The sequence below is a fragment of the Myxocyprinus asiaticus genome, chromosome 27 (genome assembly GCF_019703515.2).
Source record: "Myxocyprinus asiaticus isolate MX2 ecotype Aquarium Trade chromosome 27, UBuf_Myxa_2, whole genome shotgun sequence".
In the NCBI taxonomy this organism is placed as follows: Eukaryota; Metazoa; Chordata; class Actinopteri; order Cypriniformes; family Catostomidae; genus Myxocyprinus; species Myxocyprinus asiaticus.
The window spans coordinates 35,536,931-35,554,153 of NC_059370.1; the positions used below are offsets into that span (position 1 = coordinate 35,536,931).

The following is a 17,223-nucleotide window of genomic DNA, read 5'->3' on the forward strand; positions in this document are numbered from 1 at the left end:
TGGAAAACCCAATATGGCGGCTGTAGAAAAGGAAGTCCCGTCTTACAGGTAAAAGAGCCAATTGCCTTTTAGATACAGACATCGCCTGTCAATCAACTTGAAAACATGCATGCGCATTAGCTGGACCAGCCTGAAAAATAGATCTCTCAACAGATCTCTTTTTTTTAGCTTGATCTGAGGTAAAGAAGCACAATTTATGATAATATTGTTGACAGATTTTACTGCTGATTTTAAATGTGTTCTTTGATCGCAATCTTGACCAATCGTTTTAGAGATTTCATGTCTTTTCCAATTAAAGTAGATAGGAGCTGTACTTTCATGCTGCTTGTATCCACAGAAATAACTGCCCGGGAGTGTTCCCAAGATGAACGCCATGTTGAAAGGGACTTGGACCATATTGAGAGGCACAGGGGAATAACAATTTTTCGATTGTCAAAGCGATTAACAAATTATGTTGTGAGTTGCATTTTTATTTGATTTGTTTATTTATTTATTGTCATTTATGGAGCTCGACAGATCTCATTTCAGTTAACTCACTGTATGGAAATAAGCAGCCAGGACATTCTGCAAAATTACGTATTTTGTGTTCCCCAAAGGAAAGTAAATCTTACCAAGCCACTCATACCATTGTGGGTGACTAAATGACATACTTTTTAATTTTTAATAGTGAAAGACAGTATCATGTGATGAGAATCTGTGATTCTGTCCATTAAGTACAATTATATGGTGACAACCTGTTTAGAAGTATGCTAATTATACCTCTCAAACTAAATGATAAAATACAAAAAAACATCAATTAATCACCCCATCCTGCACATCCTTAATTTATTATTTTTGTTTCAGAATTGCAATCACAGGTTTCACTTAGATCTATAATTGAAATGAAAGAAATCATGAGTGCTCTCTTTCATCACTTTGGCTCACAATTGCTTGATTCACAATTTAACAGAGAGAGCATCGTTCTGGAATTATGATATCATGAATCCAGTCTTTAACAATAAAAAAGCTACCATGTCTAGGCAGGATTGAGTAAAAACTGCTTTCTTGTAGTGTGGTCAGTTGATAAATCATCTATGCCCTGAGAGGGCTTGTGGACACACAATCTTCCTCAAACAGCATTATGTCTCAGAGCCGCCTGTCAATTCCTCTTTGACCTCTTTGTCCACAGAGTGGTAATGAACTCTAACCTCTTGACATTTGTCACAGTCACCACTGCCCCAAAGTCTCAGGCTGACCAGACCTAAATGTCCCCTTTTTTCAGACGTTTCCTTTTTTAACTCAAATAAAGAACACCATAAAACCTCAAAACACCTGAAAGCGAAAAGTTAATTGAAATAAAGGAAAATGCCAACATGAAATAAAAGTCAATGTAGTAACCATACCATCATGCCACAGATGCTGTATAAAGAGCTTAGGTTGTATTAATCTATTGCATTCTTTGGATGTTCTGTCAACCCCTTGAGATATTTCAAAGAACAAGCATTTGCAAATAATGTCATATTCAGTGGTATTTATGCTAAACACCTGTGAAGACCAGCCTACTGCTACAAAGCTAAATAACAACGTTGATAGTTCTTTTGTCTGCCTATAGTGCATCTTAGCTGGGTATGAACGTAAACACGGTTGCTTTTGTCTTAAAGCTGCTGCATGTGATTTTTATTGGAAAACCACCCATAAACTGTCCCCACTACCAACAGAAAAATCGATTTCCTGAGAAATCCCACCTGTCACTGTGACAGCCCTAGGCTATGTAGAGGAGTCAGGGAGCGGCACCATGCTTTTTTTAGCCAATCAGAGAAGGCTCTCTGCCTGTCATGTGTTGGGTTTTGCTGACATCGGTTTGGCTGACATGTCTTCAGCGGCTTCCACATGACTTGAATGTATTGTAGTTTATGGAGTGAAGCCTCTGAGCAACAGTGTTGCCCTGGTGCTCAAAGTTCAAACAATTTAAACTTTGACCCCTTTGCCACTGACCTTTAGAAGCATCAGCAAATGATTACCATGCAATCTGCACATACATAAAGTCTCTCTTTGCAAAGACAGGTCCAACTAAACACTGTAGTGGTTTTCACAGACGACGAGACTTTGACAAGATATTGAATGTTTCATAACTTTTTAATCATAAATATTTACCTTATTGTTTCCAGGCATACAGAGATTTCAGGGTTTTTTTTTGTTTGTTTTTTACTAATTTAAATTTTCCAAAAAAACCTACGACCTTAACGCACTTGAGTCCTCGTATTAAATTCTCAATGAATGTATCGAAGCAACTGGTAGGACTAGTTTCTCTTCTCCAAATACATGTTTTTAATGTTTACTGTGCAAACTTGTAAAATCATCCTCTCCTTTGAGCAAAGCTGCACTTGCCTATGAGTGGAGCATTTACACCCCAATGAGAGTCGTGTAGAAGCTGCTTTAGGAGAGCAGGATTTTTGGAGAGAGGGCATGTGGTTGAAAGGATGGGGGGCAGTCTAATTAAATGCCTAATTGGGTTGGGAATCAAAATCTGGTTCTTACTCAGAACAGATGTGGACAGAACACTGACAAAAAATGCAATACACATGAAACTTTGCAGTTGTCATGACGATCAGCTTAACTTGTCAATAAATACATAAAATACATGATTATTTTTTTAAAACTTATTTTCTGTTTGATGTGCACGAGAACCAACAATCAAGTTTGGAGCAGATGTTTCCCGCACATAAAAATGTGTGTAAACACCTTTTCATGGTACATTGCACTTATATGCCACTTTTCCAGTGTAAAGACACCTTTACACTTTTTTTTTTTTCACAGATCTGGGGCACATAACATGCCTCACAAAGAAACTAAATACAATAGGTATAGGTTTAGGAGAAAAAACAAAAACAGAAATGTGTACAGGTAACTTTTTCCCCCAATAAATGTATAGTACAATTTATTTTAGATGAGTCATCATTACTGTTCTGTTGAAATCTGACATGATCTCATCATTTGACATGTTTCTGAGGTTAGTGAATGCAATAAAAAATAAAAAATAAAGATTTCCAATTATTGTCCATTCTTTCTTCCTTAAAATTACAAGACGAATCATTATTGTTAAGTGGAACTGGAAACAGAATTATTGAATTCCTTAGGTTTCCCATTCCTAGTGGATGCTACGCTAAGCTGTTAGTTATAAGATGTTGGATATATCCAATGTCAGTAAAAGTCTAGAAACTCAGTAGTGCGTCTGATTAAAACATGGAAAAACACCAATCCTTTGTTTAATTTATTTTAAAGTTCTGAAAATGTATCAGGATGAATAAGAATGATTCTTTAGAGTGATCGAAACAATTCAGATGACAGGATTCGGATGTTTAGGATGAAACATTAAGGGGATTTTTTGCTACCACTTTTGTGTCAGTTCTGACAGCTGCAACCAATCATGCTCTTCTCATTCCAGGCTCAATCTCAAGAGTAGAACTGAACCAGATCCAGTGGTTAGAGAGTCTAAGCTACACTAAGGCTGCATTTACAAATGACAATGCATAGCATAATGCACAAATCTGATATTTTGACACATCCAATATTTTCCAAAAATGAAAATTCTCTCATCATTTACTCACCCTCATACCATCCAAGATGTGTATGACTTTCTGCCTTCTGCAGAACACAAACGAAGATTTTTAGAAGAATTTCTAATCTCTGTAGATCCATACAATGCAAGGGATTGGGTGCCAACATTTTGAAGCTCCAAAATCCACATAAGTGCAACAGAAAAGTACTCCAGATGACTCTGGTGGTGAATTTATGAAGAAAAAAAAAAACTTAAATATTGATCTGTTTCTCACCCACACCTATCATATCTTGTCTGAAGATACGGATTGAACTGCTGGACTACTGGAGTCAAATGGATTACTTTTATGCTGCCTTTAAGTGGATTTTGGAGCTTCAAAATTTTGGGACCCATTCACTTGCATTGTGAGGACCAACAGAGCTGAAATATTCTTGTAAAAATCTTAATTTGTGTTCTGCAGAAGAATTAAAGTCATACACATATGGGATGCCAGGAGTAAATCGTGAGAGAATTTTCATTTTTGGGTGAATTATCCCTTTAAGTGAATGTAAATAGTCTGGACAAAACAAACAAACAAACAAAATAAAATTGGATATGTATCAAAATATCAGATCTGTGCATTACACTATGCATTAGTTTCCATAATTTGGAAATGCAGCCTAAGTGTAGCCTAGACTCTCTAACCACTGGATCTGGTTCAGTTCTACTCTGAGATTGAGCCTGGAATGAGAAGAACGTGATTGGTTGCAGCTGTCAGAACTGACACAAAAGCGGTATCAAAAAATCTCTCCTTATGATGAACACCAATGTAATGTCTATTCCTCAAATAGTCCTATAGCTTGCAGGGCTGTTAGCAAATTGTTTCAACTTATGAGGCATATAAGACTGCATTTGGGCAAAATGGACATAAAAAATGCATTTGAATTTATCTGAGGTGAGATTTCAGTCAGTGGCTCTGGCTCGATAAAATGATTCAGCAATAGCACTGGCCAGTATGAAGCAGCCATCATCTTTCCTCCTATCAAGAGAAAGATACATTCTGTGTGGGGGTATAGTTACAAAACAAGATTAGAACTGAACATGAAATGAGGCATGTTTAACTTGTGCATTATTTGTACATATACATGCATCTTGTCTCATCTTCAGGGGGTCTAAGTATAGGGAATACAGCATAGGGAAATAGTAAATAAACAACCACATTATTAATTTTACAGAGTACATTTTGTCATCTGGGGAACAGAATTTGTACTTACAGATTTGTCCAAGTACTTGTAAGCACAAGTCTAGTTAAACTACTAATAGTTGTCTCAAAACAGCCTAGACAGCATTTAGGGGCATCATTGTCACATTTCCTGCCTAAAAATTAGGGCTGGGTATTGATACAGATTTCCTAAATCGATCTGAATCCGATTCACATGCTCTTGATTCGATTCAATTCTGATTTCAATTCGATGTCCATTTATATGGGTATATTTCAGCTATAATGTCCATTTTGCTTATCCACCTTTTTCCTGATTTCTCCATGGGCGGCGCCATTATGGCGAGCTACATCCTCTCTGATGCTCTGCACTTCCACTTAGTTGTTGTTATTGTACGCTAGAGCTAGACAAATGTTACTGGTGATGCCGATCATCGGAGACTCTTGAGGAATATGTGCTGTTAGAGGATGTTATAACAACTACAGGGGCATTAAAAAATTACTGGAAAATGAATGTTACAACAATAAACCCACCCAAAAGCTGTCAATGCCTGAAACTTTGAGTCGCACTAGATGCAATAAGCAGTGGTTGCATTAACATAGTTCTCCATCATTTGCCTTTTTTTTTTAAAACACTGACGGATAATTCCAATCCTCAAATCTGCTGATTTTTAAATGAAACCTAGGGAGACCAAACGTCCTCTTTTCATGTACACGTCCTCTTTTCTGGACCTTAAAAAGTGTCCGGTCGGTTTGTCCGTTTTCATACTGAATTGCTTCCTATCATCATCATCATACGTTGTTTGTGCAACAAGAAACCTGATGAAATCTAGCGCATCAAAAATGTGAATTCTCTCTCTGCGCGCTGAATGTCTGTGTCTCTCTCTCTCTTTTACACACACACACACACACACACACACACACACACACACAGGGCGTGTGCAGAAAGTGTGAGAGCCCAGTGTAGTAACGTTACCATGTAAATGTGTGTGATTGTGTACATATTTATTCAGCAATTGCCATCGAAAGTGCCCATATACATATTTTTTAGTGAGAAAGGGATTTACATTAAGTAAACAGGGAGTGTTCCATCGTATTTGACTGTCGTTAGTGATTATTTCAATGCTTGGCAATGTGAACAAGTTGCGAACCGTAAGTTTGTAGCATCTATGTTGGGAGTACGCGCTAAGCATAATTGGTCATTTCGCTGCCTGTGAAAATCGTGGATACATGAAATAAATTCTCTCCCTGCTAATGCTGTTAATTATACAGAGTACATTCTAACAAGGAACATTACAAAATTAATTAATTTTAAAAGTAAATATATATTATTTTTATATAAAATATATTTTTTTTACTTTTTTAAAATGTACAAATGCATTTTTTTTTTTTTTTGATGAATATGATAATATGATATTATATAGCATATGTTAATTTGTTGTTACAGGTTTTTTTGTTTAATGCATTAATTATACTATGTACAAGTATTTAAATTTTTTGTAGAGCATGGGCAAAACAAATCAGTAGTTCTCTAAAAAGTGTCTGTAAATTAGTGCATTATAATGACTCGCATGGCTTTTTTATCACATCTGTCCTATTCGTGATTAGAATTAAATGTTTATGTCTTGTTTTTATGATCAACAAATATATAAAAAACAAAAGGGATATTAAAAAAGGCATTATTTAATGACAAATGGATTGCGTGGATCTCGTCTTTGGACACACATTTCACAAAACGAGTCAAATCAAACTTTTACTCTAAACACACAGAGAAAGGATGCTGAACTTCTTTGCCAATATACTACTCAATCACTGGTAAGTGAAGAATATTTACAGCCAGTGGCTAATCACAGACATTTTAGTTGCATAGCGCAAAATTTGGTCTCATTTGCGAGTGATTTACTCGCAATGTTGAGAGTAGCGCATAGAGTAAAAAATATATATCTTGGGATTTTAGAATCGATATCGTGATCATTTAAATGAAGAATGTGATGCCAGGGTTAGGATACCAAGTCCTACTTAAAATGCTGTCTATGTTTGCAGCTCAAAACTTTTTGAGACCCGGCCAATATGTAAGCACTTAATATGTGACAATATGTTCCAGGTCAATGAGAGCCACTGATAAAAAAAAAAAGAAACACAATGGAATGTAACACCCAGAGGGAACTGATTTCATGAATCATTGAAATCTGATCCGATTGAGTGTTAACTTTCAAGGGTAGATAACATGACAAGCACAGTGTTGTTTAACATGGCTAGTCGATAAACAACTTTGAACAGAATCCAAATACTTCATATTTTTAAGCCTTAAACTCAGTTTAGCTAATACCTCATTCTAATGCAACAAAAAATGCTAATAGCTAATCATAATTGATGATTAGCCTAATATACAGTTAAATGGAGCAGGATATTGAACCAAAGAGATTGTGGGTGGGACTACCCTTTTCAACACGACAAAAGTAGAAACCAAACGGCCGAAAAATACTTTGACCTTTGCGTGTGGTTGGGACAGTTTTACATTCTCTTACAGATATTACAAGATTTTTGGAGGCATCACTAAACACAAAATTTGATGTTACAATATTGATAAATAAACACAAAGCTATGCATTACAGTATAAGGGCTAAATTATAAAACAATTTGCAACTCTGCACACTGCATGGCACTTACCTATATCTGTAATGTTTTGGTCTGTATTCGTCTTAATTAATAATAAATAATTTTCAATTTGAATAATGATTTAAGGATTAATATAGAATTGCTTGAGAAAGAATCCCAATGCATTTGTTTATGCACATTAACACTTGTCCGCTAGTCCAGGACAAGTGGAATTTTGAACGGGCAAGTTAAAGAGAATTTTACTTGCCCGACCGGACAAGCAGCCTGATTAAAACCTCAATAACGAATGTTAGCTCAACAGTGCGGGATTGAGCACAACTGTAATAATTCCTGCATGTTTCACTTTCAAAATGCGGAGAATTCCCACTATCGCGTCTCCCTCTCTCACTCCCACCTTCACTCATGGTTCAGCGTTCAGCAGCTTGTAAGTACGAGCAGTGGGGAAGCACATATTTACTGAACTTTAGATTTTACATATATAAACCTGTTAATTGGACATGCGAATTGTGTTGTACCATGTCTCTATAAGCGAGTGATGCGATAAAACTATTGCCCCTGTTTATAATCAACAAAGCTGTCTTCATCACATGCGCGCAACATTGGAGAGATCTAATTTTGTCTCGTCACATCGTGGCGCTCCCTCATAATACAGCAAGAAAGGCAGAAATTGCAAAAACACTTTGTGTAATAATACCATCTATAGAGTGAAGAGAAACGTCCTGAAGACCCGTTACATCTCTCATCTTTCTAGAGCTCCATCTAATGTACAGTGAATATAAAAAGTCTACACACCCCTGTTAAAACAGCAGGTTTTTGTGATGTAAAAAAATTAAACAAAGACATATCAGAATCTTTGCACCTTTAATGTAAAAATTACAACCTATGCAATGCCACTGAAAACCAAAGTGACATTAGACCATAACACATTTTTCCACATGGTTTTGGGAGACTGGATATAGGTTTTTGCAAAGGCTTGGATGGTTTTTTTTTTTGTCAGAAAAGGCTTGCGCCTTGCCGCCCTGCCCCATAGCCCAGACAGATGAAGAATACGGGAGATAGTTATAACGTAGTGAGCAACCAGTACTTGCCAGAAAGAGCTGCAGTTCCTTTAATGTTGCTGTAGGCCTTTTGGCAGCCTCCCTGACCAGTTTTCTCTTTGTCTTCTCATCAATTTTGGAGGGATATCCTGTTCTTGATAATTGTCACTGTTGTGCCATACTTTTTCCACTTGTTGATGACTGTCTTCACTGTGTTTCATGGTATATCTAATGCTTTATAATTTTTTTTTGTAGCCCTCACCTGAGCGATACCTTCCAACAATGAGATCCCGTTGATGTTTTGTAAGCTCTTTGTGGCCCATGACTCTTGTAGTAGCATGCAACCAAGAAGATGTCAGAAAAATCCTACAAGAACAGCTGAGATTTATTTGGAGTCACTTCAGGTGAAAACAGGTGTGTACTATTTCACATGAGCTTGACGATTGGTTGATTCTGAACACAGCCACATACTCAATTATAAAAGGGTGTGCACACTTATGCAGTTAAGTTATTCTAAGTTTTTTATTTTTATATTTTTTCTCTGAAATGTGTCAGTTTGGTTTTCAGTGGCATTGCATAGGTTGTAATTTTTACATTAAAGGTGCAAAAAGTCTGATATGATTTATCTTTGTTTCATTTGTTACATCACAAAAACCTGCTGTTTTAACAGGGGTGTGTAGACTTTTTATATCCACTGTATGTATCTGATGGTATTTTCTCTGCCATGTGAATCAGTCAATTTTAATAAGTATATAACAATATACATTATAATAATATGAATACTACAACATTAATGTGTGTAAAAAATTACACACAAAGAAAACATATAATCTATCTTTAATATACATATCTGTTTTTAATATACAACATAACTGATTTAGCAGCAAGGTTCTCTCAGAATTTTATCTGTTAACATTTTCAATGCATTTTGTCAATATATAACAACCGTTTTTAACGTAACTGGTTTTTAGTAACTAACATTACCTAAGATTGATAAATGCTGTAAAATAATGTTCATTGTTAGTTCATGATAGCTAATGCATTATCTAATGTTAATGATTGGAACCTTATTGTAAAGTGTTACAGAAACTTATGTCATCATTACTCCCTTTATGTTGTTCCAAACCTGTCTGACTTTCTATCTTCTGTGGAACTCAAAAGGAGATGTTAGGAAGAATGTTAGTTTCAGTCTTGAATCACTTTTATTTTATGGAGAAAAAAAGATGCAGTGAACATTGGACTCAAGATGGCGCCGAGTATGGCTGCTGCGTTGCGAGCTCCGACACAACATAGCAATGGTTTGTTTGTTTTGTTTACAATTCTTATGTTTTTTGTCTTGGATGTTGTCTGCCTTATTGTCTACGACAGACAAACACTTTTGGACATTGGTTCAGCGATCTCACACTGAAAACCGGACTTCACATTCCTCAATGCCGACCCGCTGTTTACAAACACGCAAGCGGAGCCCTTTGTCTGGGCAGCACGGCCGCGGAAACGCAGGAGGAAAAGGGGAAACAGAGCCGGCGTTCTCATCAGAGTAAGACGCCGCGCAAATCGACCCCCGCTACCCACTATTCTACTGGCAAATGTTCAGTCTCTGGATAACAAGCTCTGCGAGCTGAAAGCGCGGATCTCTTTCCAACGAGAGACGAGGGACTGCTGCATTATCTGCCTTACGGAAACTTGGATGTCTGCGGAGATTCCAGACTCAGCCATTGAACCCGCGGGGTTCTCCATGCACCGAGCGGACAGAGCGAAAGACCTCTCAGGTAAAACTAGAGGAGGTGGTGTATGTTTTATGATCAACAAATCCTGGTGTGATCAGAGGAACGTACATTCCATCAAGTCTTTCTGTTCTCCTGATCTGGAATTTCTTATGCTTCTGTGTCGACCATTCTGGCTACCGAGGGAATTCACAGCGGTCATTATCACTGCTGTGTACATCCCGCCACAAGCCGACACAGACCGGGCACTCAAGGAACTGTATGGGAGTATAAGTGAGCAGGAAACCGCGCACCCTGAGGCCTCGTTCATTGTGACCGGGGACTTTAATAAAGCCAGTTTAAAATCAGTCGCACCAAAATATCACCAGCACATTAGTTTCAACACACGAGGGGACCGGGTTTTGGATCATTGCTACTCTCCGTTCCGGGATGGCTACAAATCCCTCCCCCGCCCACCATTTGGCAAATCGGACCACTCTTCCATTCTGCTTCTGCCCGCTTACAGGCAGAAATTGAAACAGGAAGCACCCACCCTCAGAACGATCCAGTGCTGGTCGGACCAATCAGACTCTACGCTACAAGACTGTTTTGATCGCACGGACTGGGAGATGTTCCGGTCCGCCTCTGATGATGACATCGAGCTTTACGCTGATAGCGTAATGTGTTTCATCAGAACGTGCGTAGAGGAAGTGATTCCGACCAGAACTGTGCGAATCTATCCGAATCAGAAGCCGTGGATCAATAGCGATGTCCGCGCGGCACTTAATGTGCGGGCCTCCGCTTTTAATTCCGGGAACGCGGAGGAGCATAAACAAGCCAGTTATGCCCTCCGAAAAACTATCAAAACAGCAAAACGCCAGTACAGGAGCAAGATTGAAGGACAGTTTAACACCACCAACTCTAGAAGCATGTGGCAGGGAATTAACATCATCACGGACTTTAAAGGGAATAAAAACTCCGCCATGAACACCGCTGCCTCTCTACCGGATGAGCTAAATACTTTCTATGCTCGTTTCGAGGGAAATAACACCGCCCTCGCGGAGAGAGCTCTCACGGCCGAAGCTACAGAGGTTAGTTCACTCTCCGTCTCTTTAGCGGATGTAACCCGATCCTTCCGACGGGTGAATATCCGCAAAGCCGTGGGTCCAGACGGCATTCCGGGCCGCGTCATCTGAGCGTGCGCGAACCAGCTGGCTGGTGTTTTTACGGACATTTTCAACCTTTCCCTCTCTTTGTCTGTAGTCCCCACATGCTTTAAAACATCCACCATTGTGCCTGTTCCAAAACAATCAAAAATAACTTGTTTAAATGACTGGCGTCCTGTTGCTCTGACCCCCATCATCAGCAAATGTTTTGAGAGACTAATCAGAGATTACATCTGCTCTGTATTACCACTCAATCTTGACCCGCTGCAGTTTGCATACCGCAACAACCGCTCCACTGATGATGCCATTGCATCTACAATACACACTGCTCTCTCCCACCTGGAAAAAAAGAACACTTATGTGAGAATGCTGTTTGTAGACTACAGCTCAGCATTCAACACCATAGTGCCCTCCAAGCTAGATGAGAAACTCCGGGCTCTGGGCTTAAACAGCTCGCTGTGCAGCTGGATCCTGGACTTCCTGTCAAGCAGACGCCAGGTGGTTAGAATAGGCAGCAACATCTCCTCATCACTGACCCTCAACACTGGAGCCCCGCAGGGCTGTGTTCTCAGCCCACTACTGTATTCCCTGTACACACATGACTGTGTGGCAACACATAACTCCAATGCCATCATTAAGTTTGCTGATGACACGACGGTGGTAGGTCTGATCACTGACAATGATGAAACAGCCTACAGAGAGGAGGTGCACACTCTGACACACTGGTGTCAGGAGCACAACCTCTCCCTCAACGTCAGTAAGACAAAGGAGCTTGTGGTGGACTTCAGAAGAAAAGACAGAGAACACAGTCCAATCACCATCAATGGAGCACCAGTGGAGAGAGTCAGCAGCTTCAAGTTCCTGGGTGTCCACATCACTGAGGAACTCACATGGTCCGTCCACACTGAAGTCGTTGTGAAGAAGGCTCATCAGCGCCTCTTCTTCCTGAGACGGCTGAGGAAGTTTGGAATGAACCGCCATATCCTCACACGGTTCTACACCTGCACTGTGGAGAGCATCCTGACTGGCTGTATCTCCGCCTGGTACGGCAATAGCACCGCCCACAACCGCAAAGCACTGCAAAGGGTGGTGCGAACTGCCAAACACATCATCGGAGGTGAGCTTCCCTCCTTCCAGGAAATATATACAAGGCGGTGTGTGAAAAAAGCTCGGAGGATCATCAGAGACTCCAGCCACCCGAGCCATGGGCTGTTCTCACTGCTACCATCAGGTAGGCGGTATCGCAGCATCAGGACCCGCACCAGCCGACTCCATGATAGCTTCTTCCCCCAAGCAATCAGACTTCTGAACTCTTGATCTCCCACGATCAAAATACATCAGCCCTGCACTTTATTACTCTTTTATCTCACACCGGACTGTCATAAATTATATTACTGTTATTATATTATGTCTCTCTTAACAACTGACTATCAACCGACAGCCTGAATGTCAATACAGTACAATACTGTACATTCTATATATATATATATATATATATATATATATATATATATATATATATATATATACTTTTTATATATATATTTTAATTTTTAATTTTTATTGAATAATGCGTATCTATATAGTATCTATATAGTAAAAAACAAAAAAACAAAAACAGCATATTGTATACTGTACAGTGTATGTTATTATTTGTATATTGTTGAGTGTAATTATGTGTATAACAGATGTTTAAATTGTGTTGTGTTAATTTGATGTTTTAAGTTGTGTAATTATGTATAACAGATGTTTAAATTGTGTTGTGTTAATTTGATGTTTTAAGTTGAGTTTAATTATGTATAACAGATGTTTAAATTGTGTTGTGTTAATTTGATGTTATTGTAAATTGGTATATGTCTCATCACTGTCACGACTGCTATGTTGATCGGAACTGCACCCAAGAATTTCACACACCATTGCACTTGTGTATATGGCTGTGTGACAATAAAGTGATTTGATTTGATTTGATTTGATTTGATTGAGTGACTAACATTCTGCCATGTTTTGCACATCATTTTGTGTTCCTCAGAAGATAGAAATTCATACAGGCTTGAAGGTGAGTAATGGTTTATCGTCGTTCTGCACTGCGTTCTTAATCCCTATTAGGCGTAAATAATGACAATAGAGGCTTTTCTTTTTTTCTTTCTTACGTCCTTTCTTTTGTTTTTGTCTTCTGACAAGTAACTTCTTTACTCAGACAAGGGAAAGACAAATTTACTTGTCCGAAGGACAAGCACATCACAGTGCTTAACATCACAGTGCTTAATAACCCCTGCATAGGCTTACAATGGTATGGTACGAATTGCAGGTTTCAAAAATGATCGGAAAGAACTTCAGTCTAAGATTAGTGAAAAACAGCTGTTTAAAGGGGATTGTAACGATTTAACGTAGGGAGGGAAAGGAGGACACAGAACTGGATTCTTCAACTTAAAGGTATGACTTTAATAAAACAAACTTAAAGGGCTTTTCAGCGCAACACTCTTCAGATAACACAACTCAGTCTCTTTCAGACGGGTCGCTCTTTCCCCTGGTCTCTGGCGTGGTCGATCTTTATCGCTCTCCCCAATGCTTACTGCAATTAGAAACAGGTGTTAGTCATTATCGGGCTCAGGTGTATGCACCCTTACCGCTTTCTCTCTCTCTCCGGACAAACGCTCAACCACGCCCCCACTGCCACATATCCCCACCGCCCGACTCAGGCCGTGGAAACACCCGGTCAGCCTACCACTCCCCCCCTCATTTCTGGAAAGGAAGTCAGCGACAGCCATCTGCGCTCCCGGTCTGTGGACCACATCGAACTTAAATGGCTGAAGAGCCAGATACCAACGGGTGATCCGCGCGTTGGTATCTTTCATGCGGTGGAGCCATTGGAGTGGGGTGTGATCTGAACAGAGGGTGAAGGCCCGCCCCAGCAGGTAGTAGCGGAGAGTGAGGACCGTCCACTTGATGGCAAGACACTCCTTTTCAATGGTGCTGTACTTAGCCTCTCTCAGCGAGAGCTTGCGACTAATGTACAGCACCGGGCGATGCTCCCCCTCCACCACCTGTGAAAGCACGGCCCCCAGACCTCTGTCTGAAGTGTCCATCTGTAGAATAAAAGGGAGAGAGAAACTGGGTGAATGTAAAAGCGGCCCACCACAAAGTGCGGCTTTCACCTGCGTAAACGCCTGTTGACACTGCTCCACTGGACCGGGTCTGGAGCTCCCTTTTTAGTGAGATCAGTCAGCGGGCTGGTGACGTCTGAATAATTAGGCACAAACCTTCTATATAATAGCCAGCCAGCCCCAGGAACTGTCTCACCCCCTTTTTGGTCTTGGGTCTCAGGTAGGTCGCAATCGCTGCAGTTTTATCAATTTGGGGACGCACCTGTCCGTGGCCCAAGTGGAACCCCAGATACCGTACCTCCACCCGTCCGATTGCACACTTCTTGGGGTTTGCTGTGAGTCCTGCCCATCACAATGACCTCAGAACCGCCCTCAGATGCTGCATGTGTCGCTGCCAATCATTACTGTATATAACGATGTCTTCCAGATAGGCAGCAGCGTAAGCAGAGTGCAGTCTGAGGATTCGGCCCTGAAACGTAGCGCCATGAGGTGCTGAAATGTAGCCGGGGCTCCAAACAAACCAAACGGAAGCGTCACGAATTGGTGTAATCCAAACGGTGTGGAGAAGGCAGTTTTTTCGTGGGATATTGGTGTTAAGGGTTAAGTTAAGATCTGCCAATAACCCTTTGTCAAATCCAGTGTCGAATAAAAGCAAGCGGTGCCCAACCGATCGAGCAACTCACGAGGCATTGGGTATGCGTCAAATTTAGACACCGCGTTGACTTTCCTATAATCCACACAGAACCGTACAGACTGTATAGGTACTAGAACAACCGGGCTGGACCAATCGCTGTGGGATTCCTCTACTACTCCCATATCTAGCATGGCATCGAATTCTTCCCGAACGCTCGACCACGCCCCCGCCGCCACAGGGACCTTTTGGATGGGACTCGGATGGACGGATGGACGGATTTTTTTTAATTAAAAAAAAAAAAAACTTTTTCAACTTGATATTGGGGATGCTTAACAATTATTATTCTTCCTGCAAGGTGCAGCATTAAGGTGCAGGACCACTGTGCCGCAGATGACAGAGATCAGTGGACCTCTGATGAACAGAGCCTTATCAAACAGTCAATGGCAGGAGATCAGGAGATGAGGAGATTACAAATCAACCCAGCTAACAAAAATTCATTTTTACCATGAACAGCTCAAAACAGCCACAACAAGCTACAACCAGTGCCCATGACGGTCATCAAATTAACAAACAAACAGTTCAAATCATAGTCAAAAAAAGCTAAAGCATACTGTTCATTCTATAAATGTAATGTGTAATGTTCTGGAGGAAAAAAATCACTCTACGTACACATAAAACGGAAGTTAAGTATAAGAGATGCAATTCTTTAAATTACATTTGAACACACCATAAAGGGTACATTTGGCGAAAGGTGCTGTGCTCCTGGAGTAAATCATTATTATGATGAGCACTATTTTAACAGACTGGGTGCTCAATTCTCTGCAGCAGTTGTTTCCATAGGAATCAACCCAGCAGCCTGGCCTCTGATGTGGAAGTGCCTCCAAAATGGCCTTTTTATCTGTGGTTATTATCCTCATATGTCACTGTCATAGAAACAACACACTGCAGTGACAGAAAGGGCACACAGCATATCAGAATATTGTTTAGAGTGGGCATTGTCACCCGCAATGTGCTTTCCAATTGCGTGGAAGGGACGACATCTCTGGAGACTGCTCTGATCTCACAGCACTACATCCCTGAGCAGCACACTTATACAATTCAGATCAAACATTCTTGCTTTCAAGGGTACAACTTGGGTCTACTATTGTCATATCTTATTCCAAAGATTTTGAATCAGGCCATAAATATCACTTACATATTGCATCACGGTCTAAAATTAACAACAAATAACGTACATTGGATATTGAGGATGTTATCCAAGATAAAAATAGAATCAGTATGCAAACACAAGCAAACAGTAAATACACTTTGGAACTTTACAAAAGAATGATGAAAAACAGAAAAACAGCCAGCAAAACATCAACAAATTCCCTTTTGCACCTTTAAGAAGGAATAAAATGACACTAAGCATTCAAGATTTTGCCACAACCACAGTCAGCAACATTTCTATTTAATGTGTTTTGTGTCTCTACTAAAAGAACAAATATTAACAAATTAATGAGTGTACAAAACAGTAGAGCCATATAAAAAATAAAGCTTATGGTAAAATGGGAGATATTTTTGTAAATTTGACATCTGAGACTATACCGCTCATAAAAGATAATGATATGACTGTTATGGCAGCACAAACTAAGTAAAACTAATTAGAACATAAATGGTGGGCAATGGGGAGCCCTGTCCTTTGTCATTTTTGCAGTAGTTTTGTGAAAGACAATCTGAAATTAAATATGTGCATCTTTTAGATGGAAACATTGCACATAAGATGCAGCACGTGCAGAAAGATATGCACATTTTAGGTCTACGCCTTGTGTATGTCTCAGGGCTATGAACGGTTAGGGCTATATCCCCAAAACACTATGGGTGCATCACTTTTGAGTGTGGCATTTCAGCGCAAAAACCTGCATCTTATTCACTAACCACCCGCACACAATCTAGATTAAGCAGGGACAATCACTGCTGAAATAGCGCTGCGTCTTGAGTATTTACATGAAGTCATTGCCATTCCTTTCCGAGCAAACATGCCCCCTTGCTGTTTAAATTATGCTTATTATAGATTGCGCTTCATTGACATAAATTGTCTGCCGCGATTCACATTGAGCTAATACCGCCAGATGAAGGCAGCCGATAAAACACATTTTATTTAAAAGAGCTGTTTGTATACATTTTCAATTGATCAGATTAGCAACAATTCATCAAATAATTATCAAATTATGCAGAAAACCAT

At 39.8% G+C, this 17,223-nt stretch overlaps 1 protein-coding gene across 6 annotated transcripts in view; it reads right to left on the reverse strand.

Annotated features, from left to right (window-relative positions):
* LOC127418360 (ecto-NOX disulfide-thiol exchanger 2-like) overlaps window positions 1-17,223 on the reverse strand; it is a 246,547-nt gene that overhangs the window by 185,503 nt on the left and 43,821 nt on the right. The gene's annotated exons all lie outside the window — the stretch shown is intronic.